The 23,196-nt window shown below is 39.4% G+C and overlaps 1 protein-coding gene and 1 non-coding gene across 9 annotated transcripts in view; both read right to left on the reverse strand.

Moving 5' to 3' along the window:
- Positions 1–23,196, reverse strand: part of ADGRB3 (adhesion G protein-coupled receptor B3) — a 690,055-nt gene that overhangs the window by 576,263 nt on the left and 90,596 nt on the right. The window lies entirely within an intron of this gene.
- Positions 11,736–11,817, reverse strand: TRNAS-CGA (transfer RNA serine (anticodon CGA)). The gene has a single exon. It is a non-coding gene; the product is annotated as a tRNA-Ser (tRNA).

The following is a 23,196-nucleotide window of genomic DNA, read 5'->3' on the forward strand; positions in this document are numbered from 1 at the left end:
ATTATTCCTTACTAATCTAATTTTTCCAGTTAACTACCACTTATATCAATTTTATTAAAAAAATAGAAGAAATATCAAGCACAGCATTGTAAAATAAATATGTGATTTACAGCAAACAAACAAAATATATTATTATCTAAGGGAAACCTTCCTTGATACATAGGGCAGCTTTTAGCCACTGCAGAAAAAACTTTGTGGTGGCCTGTCCTATATTTGAACTCAACTTCTAGCCAAGGAAACTAATCTGCAAGGATCTTTTCTCTCAGAAAACCAAAATAAAGCGATGGAAGGAAGAATAAACTGCCAAAACCAGACACATTTCCTCCTTTATCCGGATAAAGTGCATGAATATTCAATTGGGATAAGATTACAGTATATCCACCCACACAAACAGCCCTTTTAACTTTGATTTACAAAACAAAGGTACCGTACCTTCACTGTGATTACTTGTGAGGAGGGAAGGGAGCAAAGTCTGTAAACATGTTTATGCCGAAAATCTCCTCGATTCTAATCATTTGCAGGGACGTTTTCACTTGATCATTTTTCTAGACAATTATTATACATTTAGTGGCTGCCCTGAGAAAGTTTTGCAGATAAATTACTAATTAAAGTAGTGATGATAGGAGAAACATTGTATCTTTCGGAGTTCAGCTTCAGTTCTATGTCACTCCTACTGAATTCGATAGATGCTTACATAGGACACTTACCATGTTATTTTATTTTGCCACAGGCCTGAGTTACTGGCTGCATTATCAATTAGAAACTTCTAGTTCTGCCATAAGGTTCAGCAGTGCGGAATAGAGGTAGTCATCATACTTGTCTATTTTATGGTGCGTTTCCAATACATAAACACTCTGGAGGCAACTTCCAATAAATCCAAAAAGTCTGGCATTATGTTTTTGGAATATAAGAGAAAACTGTATTACCAAAAGGAAACCCACAGCACAGGAAGTGTGGCTACAGTCACATCCAAGGAAACAGAGCTCTAAGAGATATGAACTCCTTTAGATCTTAGTCCTCCTAGCTGGGCCTGTCCAGATATGTGTATCACAAGTTAAGGGGATATTGTCACTCCTTAGGGAGAGACCACCATATAGGTGTGTGGAGACTTGTTAAGCCTTTAGCACTCCACTTTGCAAGGAACTATGGGAAGAATATGCAAATCTGCCTTCCATGATGTAATTAGGAAGACAGTTGCTGCCTCAGTATTGCAAACCAATAGAGGGCGCTCACTGGAATGTGCAAGCCTGTCTTATAGCAGGATTCCAGTGAAATAACCCAATAATGGCTGCTCCCTTTAGCATCATGCCCGACCTTCCAAGAGGCCTTTCTTTTGCAATGACGCTGGGATTATTACCAGGTATAGTCTCTCAATCGAGGAAAGAACTAGATCAGTAATAATCCAGCCAAATGCATATTAGTGAATGGGCAAGGAATATGCAAATAATACCTCATTGGTCAAAAAGAGAGATTTTCTCCAAGAACCACCTATTGGAAGATAACCCCCTGTAAATAAACACTGGTTTTCAAAAAGAGAGAGACCTTACCCCTTCTGACCCATGATAATAGGAATGATCATTTTTATGTGTACGGTACTAAAAATGTATTGATAGAATGACATGTACATAGGGCAGGACACATCGTTCTTGGCTATCGTGTTATGTTTAAAGGAACAGTCAGAATAATTTTCTATATAAACATTCATTTGTATTGTGTGAAGTGTCTTATTTTGTATCTCTCCTCAATCAGTCAGCCAAGTCTTTAGGATTATAAGGTTGTGTTCCCACAGGCACACAGATCACTGGTAAATCAAAGTTTAACAAAGAGTTTCACAAGATTTTGACATTTTATTATGTATTTGTGAAAACCATCTAAACCAATCTAAAATTTTAATAAAATTGCATTATTTCAATACAGCCTTCTTATACTGGCAAGAATACATAAAGCCACAGGAGTTCTGTGTCCCAGTTTTAATGGAGTGGTAGTCACACTTTCCATACCACTCTATGCAATGTCTGTAGGACTGACAAAGATAGTGGAGAGTGTGAGAATGTAACAGGCAGAGTGCTGGAGTCAGTATATATCAGCCCCAGGTTTCTGACATATGTGTGGTCCAGGGCTGATCTGGAGTAGGCCATTGGGGAAGACCAAGATTGGTGGGTTTCTTACTGGACAGATTTTTAATGTTTGATCAGTGGGGTTACAACTGCTAGAGCTCAGCAATTTGCTGAATAAAGGCAGATCATCGATGCCATCAACACGCAGACGAAGTCGCAGGCAGAGGCTAGTATATAATAAATCTACATGTTCATTAGTGCTACCATAAGGATCTCATATTGCAATAGAGCACTGACTTTTATGTTAAAGCTTCCAGCAGACATCCTTTATTTCTGCTCTATAATATATATATATATATATATATATATATATATATATATATATATATATATACTGTACACTATATAATAAAAATGCAGAACATTGTAAAATGAGAAAACCCTATCAGTTTGGATGAAATCATAATACATGACAGATATAATTGTACACAAAGTACAAACACATATGTAAACACATGTCCCTTAGAATCTGTAAGCAAAATCAATAGCAATTCAAATGGCATGTCTTTATAAGCCTATAGCAATATATCTGTCAAGCATCTGTTAGTAGCTTTGTTTGGGACAGCCATATGCCAACCAATATGTCAGACTAGCAGGCATGATTGTTTTTTTATCTATCAATAAAATTAAATATAATTTTGTTACTCTTTTGAGAGACTAATATTATTGCAGTTTATTTTAAAGGTGTTTAGGTTTCTTATCCTAATTCAATTTTGACTCACTATTTTAGATAAAGGATCATTAAGGAGCTATTGTTTATACTTTTGGTATATGTACAGATGTGTCCTTAATTACCTTTCCTGGTACAGATGTAACATTAACACATGGTACTTTGATACCTTGTCACAAAAGACAATTGAACGCTAACAAAAATACTTATTTCACATTTTTTTGTAATAATAAATTTTGCCACATCTGTGTGTATGTAATGAATTGAGCAATTTTGCAAAAGTTTAGCTAACCTTCCAAACAAATTTTGATTTTCTGCCACTATTTGTGTCACTAGTTGAAAACACAGTCAGAATTGGGATATTTATATCATATATACTGACAAGTAAAAGGGTAACAATGTTTTGAACTTTTGAGTCTCAGGCTCCATATCTCACCATCCACCACAGCTCCGAACATGAGACAGCCCTCATTTTATAGACAATCATCTTGGCTATCTCATACATAATTTTTTCTTCTTGTATACTACAGTTTACAACCTGTTCTCAGCTCAGTGAGTTATTAGGTTGTTTCCCAAATGAAAGTTTACTAGTTCAACTCAAGGATCAGCCATGAAGAAGATTTCCCAAGAAAAGAGAAACAGCATCATCCAGCTTATCGATAGCAGTTTCTCGGCCAAAAATTTGCCAATCTGCATCATGTCAGTGCCATGACAGTTGGAAGAATACAATATTAAGTCCATCCATTGATTCAAAAGAAATGGATGTCCAGGCAACATATCAGAGTCAACAAGTTGGTTCGTAACAAGCTCTATCAGATCTGGTGCAGCAAACACAGCAGTAGAGGTGGCTCGTATGCTTTGTAATAGTGAGATCATAGAAATCCATGCAATGCATGTTGTACAAGTCTGGATAGTGGCCTGAAAAAAAGATGAAGAAGCCTCGACTTCAATTTCATCATAAGAAGCGTCAGCTCGAGTTTGCAAAAAAGTATGAGAGGAAAGTCAATGGGCTCTAGACAAGTGGGGAAGGGAGGCAGCAAAAGGAGAATAAAGGAATCAAGAATTTGAAGGAACTGATGATATGGGGTTGTTCCACAGCCAAAGGTGTTGGATACTTGACCAGGATTGATGGTCTCAATGCTGAGCTATACTTGAGTATCTTACAAGACAATTTACAATGAAATAGGGGTGCTAGTTTGGCCCCCACAGTCCTCAGACCTCAACTCAATCTAATACTTTTGGGTAGAATGGAAGATAAAGCTATATACATATCCAAGCCAACCAGTATGTGTCAAGATTGGGAACATGTGAAAGAGATCTGGGATCAGATTTCAGTTGAGACATGCTTGAATCTGATCAAGAGTGCTCCCAGAAGGGTTTAGGCAGTGTTGAAAACTAAAGGTGGATTTAAAAATAAAATAAAAAGTTAGATTTTTATGAATCAAACAGTAACAATGCAGTTACATGACACAATTCTACATAATTTGTCTTACGCTAAATAGTTGCAAATCAAATTTATGTATGAGATAGCCAAGATGATTGTCTCTAAAATGGTGGTAGTCTCATGTTCAAAGCTGAAGTGGATGGTGAAATATGGAAAATGAATGTCAGAACATTGTTACTAGAGATGAGCGAACACTAAAATGTTCGAGGTTCGAAATTCGATTCGAACAGCCGCTCACTGTTCGAGTGTTCGAATGGGTTTCGAACCCCATTATAGTCTATGGGGAACATAAACTCGTTAAGGGGGAAACCCAAATTCGTGTCTGGAGGGTCACCAAGTCCACTATGACACCCCAGGAAATGATACCAACACCCTGGAATGACACTGGGACAGCAGGGGAAGCATGTCTGGGGGCATAAAAGTCACTTTATTTCATGGAAATCCCTGTCAGTTTGCGATTTTCGCAAGCTAACTTTTCCCCATAGAAATGCATTGGCCAGTGCTGATTGGCCAGAGTACGGAACTCGACCAATCAGCGCTGGCTCTGCTGGAGGAGGCGGAGTCTAAGATCGCTCCACACCAGTCTCCATTCAGGTCCGACCTTAGACTCCGCCTCCTCCGGCAGAGCCAGCGCTGATTGGCCGAAGGCTGGCCAATGCATTCCTATGCGAATGCAGACTTAGCAGTGCTGAGTCAGTTTTGCTCAACTATACATCTGATGCACACTCGGCACTGCTACATCTGATGTAGCAATCTGATGTAGCAGAGCCGAGGGTGCACTAGAACCCCTGTGCAAACTCAGTTCACGCTAATAGAATGCATTGGCCAGCGCTGATTGGCCAATGCATTCTATTAGCCCGATGAAGTAGAGCTGAATGTGTGTGCTAAGCACACTCATTCAGCACTGCTTCATCACGCCAATACAATGCATTAGCCAGTGCTGATTGGCCAGAGTACGGAATTCGGCCAATCAGCGCTGGCCAATGCATTCTATTAGCCCGATGAAGTAGAGCTGAATGTGTGTGCTAAGCACACACATTCAGCACTGCTTCATCAAGCCAATACAATGCATTAGCCAGTGCTGATTGGCCAGAGTACGGAATTCGGCCAATCAGCGCTGGCTCTGCTGGAGGAGGCGGAGTCTAAGGTCGGACCTGAATGGAGACTGGTGTGGAGCGGTCTTAGACTCCACCTCCTCCAGCAGAGCCAGCGCTGATTGGCCGAATTCCGTACTCTGGCCAATCAGCGCTGGCCAATGCATTCTATTAGCCCGATGAAGTAGAGCTGAATGTGTGTGCTAAGCACACACATTCAGCACTGCTTCATCACGCCAATACAATGCATTAGCCAGTGCTGATTGGCCAGAGTACGGAATTCGGCCAATCAGCGCTGGCTCTGCTGGAGGAGGCGGAGTCTAAGGTCGGACCTGAATGGAGACTGGTGTGGAGCGATCTTAGACTCCGCCTCCTCCAGCAGAGCCAGCGCTGATTGGCCGAATTCCGTACTCTGGCCAATCAGCACTGGCTAATGCATTGTATTGGCGTGATGAAGCAGTGCTGAATGTGTGTGCTTAGCACACACATTCAGCTCTACTTCATCGGGCTAATAGAATGCATTGGCCAGCGCTGATTGGCCGAATTCCGTACTCTGGCCAATCAGTGCTGGCCAATGCATTCTATTAGCTTGATGAAGCAGAGTGTGCACAAGGGTTCAAGCGCACCCTCGGCTCTGATGTAGCAGAGCCGAGGCTGCACAAGGGTTCAAGCGCACCCTCGGCTCTGATGTAGGAGAGCCGAGGGTGCACTTGAACCCTTGTGCACCCTCAGCTCTGCTACATCAGAGCCGAGGGTGCGCTTGAACCCTTGTGCACACTCTGCTTCATCAAGCTAATAGAATGCATTGGCCAGCGCTGATTGGCCAATGTATTCTATTAGCCTGATGAAGTAGAGCTGAATGTGTGTGCTAAGCACACACATTCAGCTCTACTTCATCGGGCTAATAGAATGCATTGGCCAGCGCTGATTGGCCAGAGTACGGAACTCGACCAATCAGCGCTGGCTCTGCTGGAGGAGGCGGAGTCTAAGATCGCTCCACACCAGTCTCCATTCAGGTCCGACCTTAGACTCCGCCTCCTCCAGCAGAGCCAGCGCTGATTGGCCGAATTCCGTACTCTGGCCAATCAGCACTGGCTAATGCATTGTATTGGCGTGATGAAGCAGTGCTGAATGTGTGTGCTTAGCACACACATTCAGCTCTACTTCATCGGGCTAATAGAATGCATTGGCCAATCAGCGCTGGCCAATGCATTCTATTAGCGTGAACTGAGTTTGCACAGGGGTTCTAGTGCACCCTCGGCTCTGCTACATCAGATTGCTACATCTGATGTAGCAGTGCCGAGTGTGCATCAGATGTGTAGTTGAGCAAAACTGACTCAGCACTGCTAAGTCTCTGCATTCGCATAGGAATGCATTGGCCAGCCTTCGGCCAATCAGCGCTGGCTCTGCCGGAGGAGGCGGCGTCTAAGGTCGGACCTGAATGGAGACTGGTGTGGAGCGATCTTAGACTCCGCCTCCTCCAGCAGAGCCAGCGCTGATTGGTCGAGTTCCGTACTCTGGCCAATCAGCGCTGGCCAATGCATTCTATTAGCCCGATGAAGTAGAGCTGAATGTGTGTGCTTAGCACACACATTCAGCTCTACTTCATCAGGCTAATAGAATACATTGGCCAATCAGCGCTGGCCAATGCATCCCTATGGGAAAAAGTTTATCTCACAAAAATCACAATTACACACCCGATAGAGCCCCAAAAAGTTATTTTTAATAACATTCCCCCCTAAATAAAGGTTATCCCTAGCTATCCCTGCCTGTACAGCTATCCCTGTCTCATAGTCACAAAGTTCACATTCTCATATGACCCGGATTTGAAATCCACTATTCGTCTAAAATGGAGGTCACCTGATTTCGGCAGCCAATGACTTTTTCCAATTTTTTTCAATGCCCCCAGTGTCGTAGTTCCTGTCCCACCTCCCCTGCGCTGTTATTGGTGCAAAAAAGGTGCCAGGGAAGGTGGGAGGGGAATCGAATTTTGGCGCACTTTACCACGTGGTATTCGATTCGAACATGGTGAACACCCTGATATCCGATCGAACATGTGTTCGATAGAACACTGTTCGCTCATCTCTAATTGTTACCCTTTTGTTGTCAGTTTATATTATAAAGCTGCATATAAATAACCTAATCTCAACAGTGTTTTCAATGATAACTCTGGAAATACTATAGATAGCACTGTACCTTAGTCTCATATGAAAGAAGAGAATCTCCTCTTTCATATGACACCAAAAACTTGAATGTTTTATATTGTTTGAGATATAACTGTTTCAAGTAACCCTCATTTTGTCTACATTTTGCACAGCCCCGTGCTCTAAGCCCATACTACATACACAGTTTCCCAGTGAGAGGCAGAAACAGCTCTCAATACAAAAGTCAGGGAAAGAATAAAGATATGCAGGATTTCACAGAAAGGATCCAAAATGTTTTTAATAAAGTATATTAAAAAAAAACAAAAACGTATTAATGACATAAATACTGCCAGAAAATCAAAAGTTCCCCAAAAGTTTAGTTACACTAATCACAGAGTCATATGCCTTCTATCCGACAGTATGTGTGTTTTGGATTGCAGCTTTGCAAGGGTTTTATTGTATGTTAACATATTGCATTTGATTGGTTTAATGAGAAATTAGAGGCTGGTTAAAGATAGATACATCTGTATTTGTAGTATCATATGTTTTGTGTGCGTATTGGTTGTATAATTGCTCAGTATAATTAAACATTGTACATCCAATGTCTATTATATAGTGTACACAATTTTTGCAGCGGGTTAATAAAGAATGTTTTGGTGATATTTGATGTCTAATGTTTCCTTATATAGTGGAAGCATGGCTTGTCCCCATTACTTGTGGCTACGTACTGGTCCTGCTTTTCTTATAGACTTCATTAGTGAGTAGTTCTCAGATGTTAAAGATGTTAATGATATTTTTAATATTGTGGTGTTTTGTAAGTATCCGAATTCAAATCATATATGAAGGAAAAAATAATTTCCACATTTCAAAATTTTAAAGAAAAGTAATATAACATTTACCCTTTAAAAAAAAAAAAAAAATTCTTCAGCCATATACAAACTACTGTCAAGTCAAAACATATTTTTATTAAACCTACTATAAGCAAAATGAATCCAAAGCCATGAACCAAATGTAATACTTTGTTCATAGATAAGTCACTATCAAATTCAGTCTGCTTGTTCTGTATGTGTAATGCAGCAAATAAACAGAAATTTAGATTACATCTTATTTACATGAACATTTGAATTTCATAGTTGTAAGGAATTAAGGATGCTTAACTAATACAAGAAATTAGTTATACAACATAATTATACAAAGCAAACAGACATTGATTCATGATAAGTAGTATAAAGAGGGTGTTTAAGATGTTGATTAATATATAATAAGCCATGATGAGCTACAAGCACAAGTAAACAGAATTAGGAAATTATTAGTTTCAGTTTTCCTTCTCTCATTTTTTTTTTTACCACTAAAACAATTTTCATAATTTGAGAAAGACATAGAGACAAATGTTTAAATGGTTTCGAACAAATGTTTAAGTCTAGTATGAAAGTGCATAATACACATCTCTTGTAGTGCCTGCGGCCATTTTTCCTATTTAACAACTTACAAAGAGACAAAGAGAAAGAAAGTTGTTCCATTGACATATCAATAAAGCATGTTTTTGTAGTAGTTTGCTGAAATTTTGCAGATTTTGTTAAAAACTCAGTCCTCAAATAAAGATTCTAGAGCTGCCTCTATTGGAAAACATGTAGTGATTTTAATTGTGTATTGGTTTTGATTTGACTTCAATGTTGACTGAATAAAATTGTGAAAAGAACCCAAAAAAGAATAATGAATCAAGTCAAAGACAAAGTACAGCAAGTTGTTCATTTAGAAGGTATTTTCACCTGCAGCGTTTCATGAAATACCATAAAAACATGGTAATGTGTCTAAGCAACAATACAAGACATTTTGGTTCTTGACCATCCTAAAATCTTTATGAAATTTCTAAATTATAAGTAAAAAAAAAAAAACATATTGTGTTGTCACCATATCTAAAGATGATGGCATGAGAGTACTATCTTTAAAAAAAAAACAAAAAAAAAACAAAACTCTGTAGTGAACAACATAATATCACAAATGGTTGTCTTTTTAAAAGTGGGGGACCTCTTCTCACTCATTTCTGGATAACCAAGAGCAAAGATCTGTATGACTGTTAGGGTGGCTTTTTTTTCCATGTGGATTCTGATGCGGATTCAGCATCAAAATCAGCACCAAAAAACTCAGTGTAAATGGACCCTTAAAGGGGTATTCTCATGTCCCTTGCTCACCAGTCTTTTCTGCTGTAAAGACTTCTTTCTTCCTGTTTTTTGACATCAATTGGTGGGCGGGGTTTCATATGCAAAACCATACTGTCCGACTACCTCCAGTTTAGCTCCACCCCCAAATTAGCGTGTAGTTCCGCCCACCACATAGCGTGATCCTATGGGACGACTGAAGGGCCTGTGATGTCATCAAAGGTCCTATAACACTTGGATTTAGCTTGTTCTATATAGAGTCGGCTAAATCCTAGTGGGCTAAGGGACCAGGTCTTTCTGCCCACTAGCTTTTAGCCTGCCCTATATAAGAAAGCTAACGAGTGATTATGATTAGTCCTAACAGCGGCACAATGTGGGGTATTTCTGCCCCTGTGTGCTGGTAGGACAGGCGGATATTTAATTAGCCAATCAAATGCGTGGCAGGCCCTATAAGAGGGCACAAGAACCTCCCCTCTGCGTGTAAATACAAAAGTACCTCCATTACATTTATATACAGTTTTATACATAAGATATGATTCCCAGGGTGGGAAATCTTGTGCCGCTGTTAGGACTAAGGGAAACAAGATTATCTTCATAATCACTCGTTCCCTGTCATCCTCAACAGCGGCACAATGTGGGGATATAGCAAGCAGGTCCCCAAGATGGGTGGGACAAACCCATGACCGAACTTAAACTGGTCTGGGCAAAGGCAGTGGAATCTGCCACTTGGTCCTTCAGGCGGTAATGCCGAATGAAGGTGGATTCAGATGCCCAAGAGGCAGCTGCATATATTTGGTCCACAGACAAAGCACTTCTTTCTGCCCGTGAAGTGGACACTGCCCTGGTTGAATGGGCATGAAGGAAAGATGGAGCCGACAGCCCGTGGGCGGTATAGGCGACTCTAATAGTCTCGGTAACTTTGGCGCCCTTGTTTTTCCCCGTGTAGCTGACCAACAGGTTTTCAGTCCACCTAAAGGGGCGAGTGCGCTGCAAGTAGATCTGCAGGCATCTAACCACATCCAGCTTGTGCCATCTTTCTTCTTCAGCAGAAGAAGGGAACGGAAAAAATACTGGAAGGGAAATCAGTTGGTTCCTGTTTACAGCAGATGGCACCTTGGGACGAAACCCAGGGAGGAACCTAAGCTGTACATGGTCAGAGAAAAAGGTGGTATATGGCTCCTCAGCGGACAAAGCTTGTAGTTCACTAACGCGTTTGGCAGGTGTGACTGCCAATAGCAGCGCCATTTTGCCGGTTAGCGACTTGAGGGAGACCTCTTCCAGAGGTTCAAATGGCTGGCCACATAGGGCGTTCAGGACCGGAATAAGGTCCCATTGGTGGACAGGGGTGTTTACCACCGGTCTCAGCCTAGTTGCCCCTTTAATAAAGGTGCTCACTAAAGGATCCTGAGACAAACGCCTCCCCAGATAGGCGGACAGGGCCGCTACGTGTACCTTGAGTGTGGCCGCAGCAAGACCTCTGTCTAGTCCGTCTTGAAGGAAGTCCAGGATCGCCTCCGTAGGGGGATCGGTGGAGTCCACTTGATGCTGCAGACACCAGGCATTAAAGATGTTACCTATTCGACGGTAGTTCCTGTTAGTCGAATCTGCTCTGGCGCTGGATAGGGTCTTCAAGACGGCTTGTGACAGTCCTCTATTTCTCAATAGGGACTGGTCAACCTCCAGGCTGTCAGGTTGAGTCTCCTCAGATCCTGGCATCTCAGCTCTCCTTGGGTTACCAGGTCTGGGAGTGGGGGAAGCCTCCAATATATGCCCTGACTCATTTGTATGAGCTGAGCAAACCAAGCCCTTTTTGGCCAGAACGGGATTATGGCTATTCCCGAGGCTTGGTCCTGTCTTATTTTTATCAATACCTTCGGTATGATTGGAATTGGAGGGAATATGTAAAACAGCCTGAACCTCCATGGGATGGACAGGGCATCCACCGCCAAGGGATTGTCCTCCTGGTACAGAGAGCAGAAGGTCCCCACCTTGGCGTTGAGTCGGGTAGCCATAAGATCGACCTCCGGGAGACCCCATCTCTGGACGATCTGTTGAAATACGTCTGGATTGAGAGACCATTCTCCTGATACGGTAATACCCTGACTCACGCTGTGAACAGGATCTGAACCTGTGCGGGGAGACCCCATTGGATTTCGAGTCCAAAACCTTAACCACTCGGCCATCACAGCCGGTTCCCAATAAAGTTTGCAAACTGGAAAAGAGTTCAAGATCAATGAACACCACAATCGCACGCCTTCAGCAGATACTGCAGGAAGGTCTCTGACACCAGGCCAGCCAGCCTCTTAATTCTGGCCGGCTGGAAATGGGCGGAGCCACAATCAAAGCAGGTGAGGCAACCTGCCCAGACAACTAACCCTGTAATCAGGGGTCTGCAAAGATATACATTCCCCCCCACCAAGAGGCCCTTAACACGGGCACTTACCCCCACATCTCCCCGTCTTTTCCGGCCTTTAATAAGGCCTGAATCTTCCCTGAGTGAGCGGCCGCCAGCGCCAGGCCGTTGCCATGGCGCTATGATACTTCCGGCGAAACCGGAAGTGCGCGCTTACAGCGGCCGGCGGGGAACAGGATACACAACAGTGTGGTTCCACCCGCCGGCAGTCCGCGCGGCCACCAGAGGCGGCATGCGGAGTCCCCGGACTCTCACCAAAATGTCAAGTAAGTCACAAGGAGCAGGGGAAGCGGAGGAGAGGGGGGGCAGGGGGGATAGAGGGGGGTAGCCACACATGGCTAACAAGCACCTTCTCCCTGCAGGGCACAGAAGGTGACAAGAAGAAAACAACCGCTCAGGAGGTGAGTGATCCTGCTGAGCTTCTCAAAGAGGACACAAGTCCTCCCACCTGTCCTCTGTCCACACAGGACAGAAAAAAACACGCAGAGGGGAGGTTCTTGTGCCCTCTTATAGGGCCTGCCACGCATTTGATTGGCTAATTAAATATCCGCCTGTCCTACCAGCACACAGGGGCAGAAATACCCCACATTGTGCCGCTGTTGAGGACGACAGGGAAATCCTAGTGAGCAGAGGGACCAGGTCCTTTAGCCCACTAGGATTTAGACTGTTTTATATAAGAAAGCAGCACTCATTTCCCCCCTCCTTTATTTGAGAGCAGGAAGCTAGGTCGCATGTGTAGTGTAGACACAGGAACAGCTACAGACACAGGCTTGCTCCCATGCACTTAGCCCCTCCTCCCTCCCCCCTGAGAGCAGGCAGCTACGTCACTTGACATTTGAGCAGATAATCCCAAGGGCCATAGAAACGCAGTGCCAACAATGAAGTGAATAAATTAAGATAGTGGACAAAGAAAGCAGTTTTGCTAAAGCAGTGTATTTAGGAAAAGTCAAATTCACATTAACAAGCAGTATAGATAGGATCTTTATTATGGGACAACCCCTTTAAAGAGCCAGCATCATGGTCTCCTAACAGTAATTCAAGCCAAGCATGCCCTCTCAGAACAGTATTCTCAACTTGGAAAACAAACTAGCTGTTCCACTTATACAGTAGTGTCCACTTATGTATGTCAAATTTCATTTTTCCTGTATAAAAAAAAAAATCAATATTGGCTATGTTGTGTAAAAGAGAATACCTTTAATTATAACTTCTTTAAATAACCTAGTGCGCTGCTATCATTGTACAGCTGCTACACCTTTTTAATAGCCCTAACTCTATTGCAAAGCTCTTGCTATTCTACATAAAATTGACATGAAATATTGAAATTGAAAATATTGTGTTAAGTAACGTGTGTAATTTTTTTTTGTCTAACAATGCATGAACATATTGCTTATGGTTACAGTAATTGGAAAAAATACAAATAACGAGAAAGTGACATTGATGCAAAAGTTATTCAACCTTAGCCATTAATTTTAGAAGTGCCATGAAGTGTAATTGTTTAACCTTACTTACAGCCTGCTAAAAGTCCTTTTATCCAGCACTGCAGTAATTCATTAAATCGGGGTACTATTGCCAGTAATATAAAATATTTCAAACTGGTTCTTAGTGCCAAGGGGCAAGAGAAGTACAGAAGCCTAATGCTGCTAATGCAGAATTTCATAGGCTAGTAGTGAACAGCTCTAATTTTACAGTCTATCATAAAACATTTCTTCTTCCTTTTTCCAAGTAATGTTTTGCACCACAACATTTTCACTGCCTGACCTAAGTGAACGAAACCTAAGGCCTACATAATTAATTTTTTATGCACTCAGAATGATGTAAGAGTCAAAGAAGCAAACCGATGCCATAACTAGAGATCACGCATATGAGTAAAAACTGTGTGTATGCATTTATAGAAATATATATGGGAAGACTTCCATGAAATATATATGCACACTTCCTCATGCAGAGAAATACTTGCTTCTTCATATTGTGTTTAGTTAAGACACCAGCCCAGATAGGAAAAAAAAACCAGTCTATATATTTTATTATAACACACCAAAAAAGGCTTGGGAGAGCTATGCTGCTCTTACTTCAGTTTTAACAACTTGATTTCAGACAATATATGTTTCCAATCAAAATAAAGGATCAGGCTGTAAATGAATCAGTCTTATCCAACAGATGGTGCTATACACAAGAGTGTTCAATGCCATTAACCCCACCAAGTAGATGAATGGATATCTGGCACAGGTACCAACCCACTAGCCCCTCAATTCACATCATAAGGAAGGACCTTTATATAACTCCAAACTACTTAGAACATCATTTAAAGGTTTTAAGTGAAATGTAAATGTTCATGGTTTTATATATCTGAAAAGTAATATGTTCAGTGTTGACAGTTGTTGAGTAGGCAATGCCAAAGGGAATGTAGATCTATGGTATTTTTTGTTCTAAGTGATCTAATGAGAGAGAAGATGGCATTGAAATCAGATTAGACACCCTATCTGTAGAATATGCCAAGTGATTTCTGCAGTGCCTATCATTTAGGGAATTTGGATTACGTGCTTACTAAATTATCATTTTTCATAAATTTTAATTGAGTAACAGACAAATACAGCCCATTTTCACCATTATATTGTATCAGAAAATAAAAGAAAATAATAATGCAACTTAAAAAATGTAATTTATTAATTAAAAAGCCATTAACCATATTTTGATATATCACACAAACTACAGTAATAAAAATGTTTCCAAACAATACTTTTTGTGTTGTGTGCTTGCTTTTGTGATTTTTGTGTAACTTTTATCAACTGATTCAAAAAATGAATAAATGATGTAAATTCAGGGTTTTAGCTATAGGGGTGCAGAGTTAGCATTTGTTACCTAGAGATGGAGCCTCAGGGGTGCCCAAAGACCTCTATGCAACATAAGAAGACATTGGTATTATACAAAACACAGGGTAAGTACCCCATTATAAGTTATGGATTGGGGCTCAGGATTTTCAAATTGCAAACTGTATAAAATATTGCATGACTTTTCATAAATTGTATTGGATTTTGTTCTACCTTAAAAGTTAGTGGTTTATAAAAGGTCATCACATGAATTCCAGGGCTCTCAGTTTCTTAATAAGAATAATTACTTGCAGGTACATGAAAGCTGTGGCTCAGTAATGTTCATTTATTTCCTGCTCAACTCACCTTAAAATCCATTTGCTGCGATGGGTTGAGGCATTAGGATACATGTAGGCATTCAAGTTTTTGCATACAGTTATTGCCAACAAAACTAGGAGTGGATTGAAAAAAGTGGAGAAATAGCAACTGTTCCCCATATAGCTATGGACTATGATCCATACCTGTTTTTATATTCAAAAATTGCATACAAAATGTACACCTTCCTTTTTGGACTGTGATTGGGTAGACCATTATATGTGGTCTGTGATTATATAAGCCTTTATTTTTGGACTGTGATTGCGTAGACCCACTTCTTAGACAGTGATTTTGAACGCCTTCCTTTTTGGACTGTGATTATGTAGGCCTTTATTTTTGGACAGTGATTGTGTAGACCCTCTTTTGTGGACTGTGATTATATAGACCTTTATTTTTGGACAGTGATTGTGTAGACCCTCTTTTGTGGACTGTGATTATATAGACCTTTATTTTTGGACTGTGATTGTGTAGACCCACTTCTTAGACTGTGATTGTGTAAGCCTTCCATTCTGGACTGTGATTGTGTAAACCATCATATGTGGAATATGGCTTTCATTTATGGATGATTTATTTTAAAATTGTATTATGTTTTCAAGAAATGTAATGGTAAATAATTTTATTGTATTCATTTTTAAATTGAACAGTACATGCTATTGTTCATTTTATTAACATAACAATAACATCTGAATTTCTGCTTTCAGAGTAATAGTTCAGTGTCAAATATTTGATATATTGGTTTATACATTTTCAGTGTCTATTATATGGTCTTTTTCTCCTCCTAAATGAAAATAACTTTGCATTTTTTAAGTGACATTCTCATTAAAATGCAACATGTCAATTGAAGACTGCTATTGAATTTTGGCAGGGTATTCAACCGGCAAAAGCTATCCCCGTACAACAGAGAATTCTTGGATTTCTTAAATTCACATGCACACTCTAGACCACACTTTGAATGATTTGTTGTGTTGTATTCATTTCTCTTTCCTTTCCTTTGTCTCTTTGTCTTGCCTGATGATTTGCAACAGCGGTTTTTAAAACTTTGATATTCTGCTCTCGTCTTGGCTTTCTGCCCTTCTGTCAAACAAACCTATTCATTACTACTAAAGTAAAGGCCATAAAAGCGAATTATTTATGAAGATTAAAGAGGCAAATTACATTTGTGTATATTTACAATTCTGTCATCTTTTTCTTTAAAAACCATGCAATGTATTTTCTTTATTAAGGAGAACATGAAACAAAAGTGACTGATAAAAGCATGGCTGCAAAATCTACAGTATCAGAAAACTCATTATCTGGATAATTTACAACACAGGTTTTAGAATGTCTGCTTGGTCTTCACACTTCTAATTACAGCAAAATGTACCAGATACAGTATACTTAGTTATTTCCCATGTTTGTAAGATCACTATGACATTACTACACCAAAAAGAGTGTTAAATGATCATAAAAGTCATATTAATATTAATTATATAATGAAAAAATGAATCTATGTTAAAAAATAAAGCAAATTTCATATGGCTCAGAATGTGATAGCTGGATGACTTGGTCAGGCATCTCTGAAATAGCAGGTCTAGTGTATCGTTTCCAGTTTGCAATGTTCTTTATCAACAAAAGGTATTCTTCTTAGATTTCTAAGGACAGTCAATGAACTAGCAACAGTGTAATGGACATCCAAGGCTTATTAATGTGTGTGGGCAGTATATTTCATCACATCCAACAGAAGAGCTACTACACTAAAAATGCTAATTATAGAAGGAATTATATTGGAGCTGCTGAATAAGGAGCTGCATAGCTATAGACTGGTCATAGTTTACTTGACCCCATATATTTTTGAAAGTTCCTCATGAATATCATGGGGTGGGAGGAGTGAGTTAGGAAGGGCTAGTAATAAGCAGGCTAGCTAGGGAAACAGGGAGGGGGTATTAGTGAGAAAGGGAGGGGGAGTGAGTGAGAGAGAGGAGGCGTGGGAAGGAGTCAGCTCTGAGTGAAGTGCAAGACATCATGGTAGTTGTAGGAAAACAGAACAGGAAGATGCCCACTTAACAAATGCAGAAGTTTCCAGTTGTTCCCAGAGAAATCCAGAAATCAAACAAAATACTGCTAAAGGTATTGGTTTAACTTATTAACCTATTTATAGCACTAACCAACCTTTTTGAAAAATGATTTTTCGCTCTGAGGACCCCTTTAACGAGGACTACAGACTGGAAACTTGTGTCCACTAAATACCACTGCTTGTTATATCTCTATAAATGTTGGGTATATAGTCGCTCTGAACTTAGAATATAGCAGGTTCTATATGTTTATTATATGTAGACTTTTTGACACGTAGTTCATACTCAATTTGCAGCCTGAGCAGAAAGTAAGTGCAATAGCAAATAAATGTAAAGAAATGAACTGAAATGATAAAGTATTAAATATTCAGCCTATGTATTTGTGACATTAAAATCATAAACCCCTGTGAAAATCAACAAAGGGTTGAATAATGGTGCAAAGCTTATTTGTACAAATACTCAGTTTTTAAGCTGAAAATAAATCCTCTTAAAAGTATTACTAAAGAAAATGAAACTCAATAGAAAAAAAAATATTTTTTTAGACTCCGAAATCCATGTGAAAATAAACAACTCTTGGACAACAGAGAATTCCATAATGGTATATATATCAAACTATTACTAGAATGAAAAGTTAGTATTTATCAAGGAGTGTTGGCCTTTTTCTGGCAGAAAAAAGATATCTTTATTTTGTAAAATAAACAGGCCTTTTTCTACACGAGAATACAAAAATTTTATTGATACCCTTTTACTGATACTTTGAATAAGGTATTTCATTCTTACTTTAGTTATTATGTCATGAGTGTTTTCACAACTTATTTAACCACTTCAGTAACAGGGTATTTTTGCTGGTTCAAGACCGGACAATTTTTTTTGTTTTTTACGTACATGCAATTTTGAGAGCTAAAGCATATTATTTGTTTGATTTATTAAAGCAATTTTCGTGTCTTTTTTAAGTGACAAAATGTCATTATAGAACTTTAGGGGGCATTTCAACCTTCTTTTTTTTTTTTTTTTTTTTTTTTTTTTTTTGCAGGCTATATTCCAGAGCTGATTTGAGTCCTCTAGGATCCAGTAGCTCTCAGAGTGTCCACCATCCGAGCAGTTATGTGACCACCAGATCAGAGAGTTGTCGCATCATGGTGTCTCCCATAGGCTGCTATATAGCCACTTATATACACATAAAGGATGTCCCTTTTTGATACAATGTAAAAAAAAAACAAAAAAACCTGTTGTTTGGTGACATACATTTCTAGGCATGCCAGGTCAATCGGAAAAATAATAAGTCATAGCTAACAAAAGAGATATTCAGAGAATCTTTGTTTAACATAGCCAACATGAGATCTATTTCTCCAGTACTGTATGACATTAACCCTTCCCTGACACCCTCTGAAATAGTATGGCAGATGCTTGGTTCATAGCCACAGGGTCTCTGCTATCTTTCACAGCAGAAGCCTGGCAACAGTGCCTGTGATCAAAGACATTTCTGATCAAAGTCACTTAACCCCTTAAGCTTTTCACTTTAGATCTGGTGGTTCAAATGGCTGCTTTGCACCCAGGCCTGCCATACGAATATTACTATTGAGCTCTGCTTGTGGCAAAGTTCAATAGTAAAACAGCAATTTCAGCATATACTGCAATAGAATTGAAGTAAGTGTTAGTAGTGAACCAATAAATACAGTGTCAAGTCACCCAGCAGGAACTAAAAGAAAGTTGGAAAAGTTTGAAAAGTTTTTTAACATAAAAACATAAAATTTCCAATAACCCCTTTTCCCTAGAATACATAAAAAATAAATAAGTAAAAACAAATATAAACACATTATGAATTCCTGAATGAAAAATATACCAACTATTAGAATATAATATTTAATAATGTTAATCTCATGGGGTAAATGCAAAAACAAAATGGCTGACAGTTTTTTTTTTTGTTTTTTTTTTACAGTATTACAACTGGAAAAATGAATAAAAAGTGATCGAAACATCACATTCTTAAAAATAGTATCAATAAAACTACACCTTGTCCTGAAGAAGTAAAGAACCATTATACAGTTCCATACATGGGACTATAAAAAAGTTATAGATGTCAGAATATGGCGACACAAAGAAGTTTGTTTCTTCAAAGTCTTTAATTTTATTATTAAACAATAAAGAATAACAAAAAATCCTATAAAAATTGGTATTGCTGTGATTGAACTATAATAGGATATACTGTATGTCATTTTCATCAGATGATGAACACCAAAAACAGGACAATAAGAGAATGGCACAATTACAAGATGTTTGCTTAAAAACAAAAATTCCAAAAAGAAAATGCCTATTATGGGAAGAGCTTAGACCTCAAAACTAAGAAGTCAGACCAGGAAGAATGAAGTTATTGCAGCTTTAAGAGGCTTTAAGTGCATTATGATGCTATGACTTAGAACAGTGTCTACCCGAAAGGTGTCAATGTTCCTGCATGTACGTGATTTTACTTATTGTCGTGCTGCCAGTACTTCCTTGCTCTCGGCTGATCCTGATTGGTTGCTACAGCTTCTACACATAGAGACTTGGATAACAGTGGTGATATTCTATGAACTGTTCCAACAAGTGAGTGTACTGGCACAATCATCTTTGTACCATGTTTTAAGAAAAGTTGTAATTGATCTAATATGGAACATACAATAGTCCTTTCTATGGGCAGATGGGTAGAAAACAATTAAAATAATGATTTGATAATGATTGCCTACTAGGGTTGAGCTAATCTTGAGATTTGCATCATTCACGTCTCCTCTCCCAGTACCCGCCCACACTCTCCTAAGCCACCACAAGCCCTGCCTTCTCCCAGCATCTGTAACACTAGCCTAGGGAGACGGGGGAGTGTACGGCGCTCTGCCAGTGTGTGAATGACAGAGGAGAAGACAGAGAACAACAGCTGGGAGCGGTTCTGTGCAGGTAAGGTTGAGCGATCGGGATCGGAATTCCATCCCTGATCTTTTTTAGGCGGGATCAGAACCTGATTGCGATCGTGAATTTACTCAATCTCCGATTGGGATCTGATCTTTTTCGATCCCGATCGCTCAACCCTAAAGCCTACCTTATGCATATGTGCTATATCCAGAGCTTACCAAGGCTAGACTCAATGGGGGTGTTTTATGAAACTACAAGAAAAATTGTCCTATAGCATAGCATTCATGTCTCTTAGCCATCTTGAAAAATTAAAAATTTCTTTTAGACACTTGTTATAAATTTGCAGTCTTTGTCAGCAATAAGTAAAAGAACAAAATTGCTTTGTTGCCCATTGAATAGATTCAAAAGTAAGAAAAAGTTTCCAAACATGTCAGAAGACCTTTAAAGAGGACCTTTCACCACTTTTGGGCACATGCAGTGTTATATATTGCCAGAAAGCCGACAGTGCGCTGAATTCAGCGCACTGTCGGCTTTCCCAATCTGTGCCCGGTGTAAAGAGCTTACGGTGCCGGTACCGTAGTGCTCTATGGTCAGAAGGGCGTTTCTGACAGTCAGTCAGAGACGTCCTTCTGCCTCGCGGCGCCTATCGCGCTGTGCTGTGGAGCAGGGAGGAACTCCCCCCTCCCTCTCCTGATAATGCTCGTCTACGGACGAGCTGTGTGAGCAGAGGGAGGGGGCGTTCCTCCCTGCTCCACAGTACAGCGCGATAGGCGCCGCGAGGCAGAAGGACGTCTCTGACTGACTGTCAGAAACGCCCTTCTGACCATAGAGCACTACGGTACCGGCACCGTAAGCTCTTTACACCGGGCACAGATCGGGAAAGCCGACAGTGCGCTGAATTCAGCGCACTGTCGGCTTTCTGGCAGTATATAACACTGCATGTGCCCAAAAGTGGTGAAAGGTCCTCTTTAAGGTAGAATTAGGGGCTCTATCATTAGATTTTGGCCATTTTAGATAATCATATGCCTGAATAACCTTTAGAAAGGCTATTCAGGTGCTACTAAGCATTTTAGAACAAACCTCCCGTTTTTATGATTTACCGGTAAAACGGATATACTAATAGTCCCTCCGTGCACCCCCCCCCCAGCATCATCCCTTCCTCACGCCCACCTCTGTGGCTTGTGCTCTAATGTAACCAGAGAAGAGGACACAGCTCTTGCACAAGTGCTGTGGTTCCTATCAAACAGCTGATCAGCATGGTCAAGGGTGTTGGAACCCCAGTGATTTTTTGTTTCTAGGAAAAGGAGCCAAATGTCCTTTACAGAATTGGGGGCCCACTTGGATGTATTTGCTCCACCTCCCTTGCTGAACCTTTAACTACACCTCTGATGAATTTTCATTACAATTTACTATTGTTATCATTATAATTTTAAGCTTTTATTGAAAAAAAAAGTTCTCTTATACTTTGTGAGTTAATTTTCCCAGTGTGTACATAGAATCCAGTTAGCGCCGTAAGTGAGACTGGTGTTATTTTCATTAATATTTTGTTTTGTCTCAAATGGTACAGCTTTATTGATTGTGAATCATTGTTCCTTTCAGTGAATTATGTAAGACTATATTGCTGTTCTTGCTATAGCATTGCTATTTATTCATATGAAACTTATAGAATCTTATACTCACAGTTTTAATAAGATGTGTTGGGTATAAAAAAGGAACCACTTTGATCAATAGAACGATAAAAATCAAGGTCCCCACATTCTGCTCATGTATTAAAACTGCAGGTTTAATTACTATGTCTTACATTGGATAAAAAAAGGCAAATGCATCAACATATTTATTAATGGCAGAACAACCAAACAAAGGAAGGGAATCTGAACAGTGTGATAAATAATGTTCAAGCATTTACAATTTTTTATTTCCGCTATATAACAAGGATGTATATAATCCCAGTGTAGTAGTTTCACACCTTGGGATTAATGAGCATGATACAAAACTTTATTGCGAGCATTGTTGGATGTGTTGAATATCAAAACTATATATATATATATATATATATATATATATATATATGAAGATAATTGTTTGAATATCCAAAATTATATGAAAGTAGAATCTAATGAATACTATTAGCTTTTTTTTTATTTATTTTAATAAATTGTAGACTTATAACACAAATCTAAACCAAATATTAGGTTTATTAGGTGTCATATAAGCTGTATTTGATTACATTTAGTTTGTTAAAATGCATTTTCTCCTAACTTATCAAACATTTTAAGACTTCAACTTTGCAGTCTATATCATTTTCCTCCTCTTCATGCTAAATCTGTCATTTTCATTGAAATAATGGGTGAAGATTAGCTGCTATACACTACACATAGTCAGTAGAGGAGTAATATAATACACCACTGTCTCTCTTCAATTCTGAAACAGTTCCAGGGTCAGGATGGACTACTTGATAAAAGAAGAAAGAGGCACTTCTTTTTGATAAGATATATTACAAAGTTACAAAAAAATATATCCATTACGCACCAATTCTATGGATGGTAAAGGAAGGGAAAAGGTAAAACTGAGTTGTAGGCACATGATAGACAGCAACTCATTTAACCAAGTATTATAACAGTTGCATGTAGAAAACATTTTACGGCACATTCTTTATTCAGGCTAGAATTCCATGGTTTTCATAAATAATAGAATGACCTCAATGTTTCTTTAGGGGGAGAAAAAGGTACGGGCAGCTCACACTATAATGACTGTAAGAATTTGGCCATGCTGACTTTTTGAAATTCTTGCATCTGTTTTTTTCAGAGAAAATATTAAGGTTGTTTAGTGTTTGTTTTTAACCAGTAATTTCATGTGAATGGCCTACAAAAGCAGAAGTCAAGACCATGGTGTGCTCTTCTCAACTGAAAAACAGGCGCACCGATGCTGTACAGATAAAAACTGGAAAAAAAAATTAGGTGGTTTGATTTATTAGATCTTCAATTTTGCTGTACCATATAAAATTAATGATAGATTTACAATTGGTATAGCCCATGGAAA

This window comes from Leptodactylus fuscus, chromosome 3 (genome assembly GCF_031893055.1).
Source record: "Leptodactylus fuscus isolate aLepFus1 chromosome 3, aLepFus1.hap2, whole genome shotgun sequence".
Taxonomy (NCBI): Eukaryota; Metazoa; Chordata; class Amphibia; order Anura; family Leptodactylidae; genus Leptodactylus; species Leptodactylus fuscus.